The 4,092-nt window shown below is 45.2% G+C and overlaps 1 pseudogene; it reads left to right on the top strand.

The window, feature by feature from the left end:
• The first annotated feature begins 1,299 nt into the window (after window positions 1-1,299).
• LOC138378332 (small ribosomal subunit protein uS2 pseudogene) lies at window positions 1,300-2,142 on the top strand (annotated as a pseudogene).
• The last annotated feature ends 1,950 nt before the right edge of the window (window positions 2,143-4,092 follow it).

Below are 4,092 nucleotides of genomic sequence, written 5' to 3'. Positions count from 1 at the left end.
TTGGTCCCAAGGCGCCGACGCCCGGCCAGGGCCAGCCCCATCACAGCCTGCTGGAGGTCTCTCCATTCCACCCGTCCTAGGGTCCTCACCTAACACAGCCTGACGAAGCCCTCCATCCCAGCCCGTTCCAACGTCCCTGGGGTCCGCCAGGCCCAGGATCCTCATCCAAGCCATCCCAGGAGCCTCCATCCCAGGCAGTCCCAGGTCCAGGCAACCCATGTACTCCCCATCCCCTATGTCTCCCAATCCCAACCAGTGTCAGATTCCCCATCCCAGCCAACCCCTGGACCTCCTATCTCAGGTGACCTCTCTCCAGACCCCATCATGGGCAGTCAGTCCCTGGGTCTCCCATCCCAGCCAGCCCTGTGCCCCTCCAGCCCAGCCAGTCTGCAGCTCCCCACTCCCTCGACCCAACAAACACACTCATACTACACAACACCACAGGCATCCTCCACTCCAGCCAGCCCTTAAACTCTCCATCCAAGCCAGTGTCCAGATCCCCTATCCCTGCCAACCCCAGGATCCCCCATCTTGGCCAGTCTCTATGTCTTCCAACCAAAGCAGTCCCAGGATCTCCCATCCCAACAAATCCTGGGGACTCCCTATCACAGCCATTCTTGGGATCAAAGCTCCATTCATTTAGTGTTCACTTTCTGCTCTTCTTTGGAAATGCTCTTCCCATTCACTCCATCATCTCTATTCAATTAAGTTGTACCCATCCTTCAAGACTTAACTCAAATGCCACCTTGCTGAAGCCAACCCTGATTTCCCCAGCCAGAAGCACACACACTTACCCTTGCACACGCTGTCACACACAGGTGCGTGCCCTCTTGCTAGCTCGTGCGCTCTCTCTCCCTCACTTTCTCTCTCACAGTCTCTCAAAGCTGGATTTAAATTCTATCTTCTCTTCTCTGGAACTTTCATTTCTCTATCAATAACACCTACCCCATGGGGGTGGTCTTGCATAAATCATGCAAAAACACCTTACACAGAAAAGACAATCGACATAATGAGAGAAAATACGTGCAAATCATGTATGTGAATTACAAGGGACTTGTATCTAGAATATATAAAGAACTCTTACAAATCGACAATAAAAAGACAATCCATTTTTTTTTAAAGAGGCAAACGATTTGAATCATTTCTCCAAAGAAGATATACAAATGGCCAATAAGCACAAGAAAGATGCTCAACCTCATTAGCCAACAGGAAAATGCAAATTAAAACCACAATGAGCTTTCAGGCTACCCCTAAAGCATTTTCCTGGGTTCCCTAGTAACTTAAAGGGAAACTTTCACAATGTTAGGAGCCTTTGATGTCCTGCAGATGAAAGAAGAGGATATCCTCAAATTCCTTGCAGCAGGAACCCACTTGGATGGCACCAATCTTGACTTCCAAATGGAACAGTACATCTACAAAAGGAAAAGTGAGGACATCTACATCACAAATCTGAAGGGGACCTGGATGAAGCTTCTGCCTGTTGTTGCCACTGAAAACCCGGCTGATGTCACTGTTATATCCTCCAGGAGTACAGGGCTGTGCTGAAGTTTGCTGCTTCCATCCGGCTACTCTTATTGCTAGGTGCTTCATTGCTGGAACTTTCGCTAACTAGATCCAGAGAGCCTTCCAGGAGGGACATCTGCTGGTGGTTACTGATCCCAGGGCTGACCACCAGCCTCCCACAGAGGTGTCTTATGTTAACCTACGTACCACTGCTCTGTGTAACACAGATTCTTCTCTGCGCTATGCGGACATCGCCATCCAGTGCAACAAGGCAGTCTGATGTGGATGCTGGCCCGGGAAGTTCTGCACGTGCGTGGCACCGTCTCCTGTGAACACCCATGGGAGGTCACGCCTGATCTCTACTTCGGCAGAGATCCTGAAGAGATTGAAAAGGAAAAGCAGACTGCTGCTGAAAAGGCTGTAACCAAGGAGGAACTTCAGGGTAAATGGACTGCTCCCGCTCCTGAGTTTACAGCTCTTCAACCCCAGGTCACAGACTGGTCTGAAGGCATGCAAATGCCCTCTGTGCCTATTAAGTAGTTCTCCTCTAAAGTTTGGAGCTCTCTGCCTACCAGTGAAGCCAAGTCTGCAACTCCCACTGCTCAGGTCACTGAATGAGTGGGAATAACCACTGAGTAGTCTTAAACTGTTCTTCCACAGGCTTTTGAACAGAAAACAGAAATAAGGTTGATAGAAAATAAACATCAGTTTCCTAAACACACACACACACAGATACTACTGCACATTCACTATGGTAGCAAAAATCCAAAGGACAATGAGAAGTGTTAGCAAGCATGTGGAGAAGTTGGAACGCTTATTGAGGGTAGGAACGTAAAACAGTGCAGCCACTTTGGAAAACAAAGTGGCAGTTCCTCAAAATGTTAAACATAGAGTTACCATATGACCCAAGAATTCCACTCCTAGGTATATATCCAAGAGAAATAGAAGGCACATCTACACAAAAACTTGTACATGAATGTTCATAGCAGCATTATTCATAAGAGCCAAAAAGTAGAAGCAACCAAATGCTCATCAATTGATGAATGGATACACAAAATGTGGTACGGCCCCCAGTGGAATAGTATTCAGCCATTAAAAAGGAATGAAGTACTAATGCATGCTAAAACATGGATGAACCTTGAAAACATTATTCTAATGAGAGAAGCCAGTGATAAAATGTCACATATTATAAGATTCCTTTTATGTGAAGTTTCAGAATAGGCAAATCTATAGAAACAGAAATTAGAGTAGTGTTTGCCAGGGGCTGGGGTGTGGGTGGAGGAATGGGGAGACACTGCTAACAGGTATGGGGATTTTCTGGAGGATAAAAATATTCTAAAATTAGATTGTGGTGATGGTTATACAACCCTGTTAATATACTAAAAACCACTGAATTGTACCTTTTATTTTTTTTTAAGCTTTTTTCTTTTTAAGCTTTTCTTTTGAAGATGGAGTCTCGCTCTGTCACCTGGGCTAGAGTGCAGTGGCACGTGATCACAGCTCACAGCAACCTCAAACTCCTGGGTTCAAGTAAGTGATCCTCCTGCCTCAGCCTCCTGAGTAACTTGGACTACAGGCGTGTGCCACCATGCCCGGCTAATTTTTTTATTTTTCTGTAGAGACAGGAGGTCTCACTGTGTTGCTCAGGCTGGTCTTGAACTCCTGACATCAAGTAATCCTCCCACCTCAGCCTCCCAAAGTGCTAGGATTACAGGCGTGAGCCATCATACCTGACTGAATTGTACCTTTTAAAAGGGTAAATTTTATGGCATGTGAATTATATCACAATAAAACTTTGTTTAAGAAAACACCTTGCACGGAGCTGGCACATAATAACAACTACGATAATAATATCTAACATGTCTATGGTGCTTACCATATGTCAGGCACTGTGCTATGCACTTTTCATATATGGAGTCACTTAATCCTCATGACAATCGAAAATCCTATGAGGTAGGCACTGTTATTACCTCCATCTTACGGGTGAGGAAAGTGAAACAGAGAGGTTGAGTGACTTCCCCAGGGTCACACAGAGGCATAGTCAGGATACTCAGATGTTTCCTTCTCACTTCTTTGTATCTTCCCTCAGTACCTTGTACAAAGTGCTCCATAAATGTTAAAGTAATACAATATATCCATTGAATATTTCTATTCTTCCAGCAAATATTTGCAGGTTATTTATGCTCTAGGCAACGCCTGCATTGCAGTCTTTATCCTTGCTTCTGTCATTCAGATTCCGTCTGGGGTTGGGGGCAGATGGGTACTAAGATTCACGCACAAAATATTTATGGAATGTCCACTATGTGTCAAGCACTGCTGTAGACACTGAGGATACAGCAATGAACAAAATAGATAAAAATCTCCAACCTCATAGAGCTGACATTCTAGTCAGGGAGAGAGACGATAAACAAATAGAATATGTAGAGCATGTTGGCTGGTAAACTGTGTTGAACAGTATCCCCCCCAAATTCATGTCCACCCAGAAACTGTGAGCGTGACCTTATTTGGAAATAAGAGTCTTTGCAGATGTAATCAAGTTAAGATGAGGTCATATTGGGTTAGTGTGGGTCCTAATGCAATGACTGGTGT

This window comes from Eulemur rufifrons, chromosome 30 (genome assembly GCF_041146395.1).
Source record: "Eulemur rufifrons isolate Redbay chromosome 30, OSU_ERuf_1, whole genome shotgun sequence".
Classification (NCBI taxonomy): Eukaryota; Metazoa; Chordata; class Mammalia; order Primates; family Lemuridae; genus Eulemur; species Eulemur rufifrons.
The sequence above is the reverse complement of the archived record's forward strand: the minus strand, read 5'-3'. Positions and strand labels throughout refer to the sequence as shown.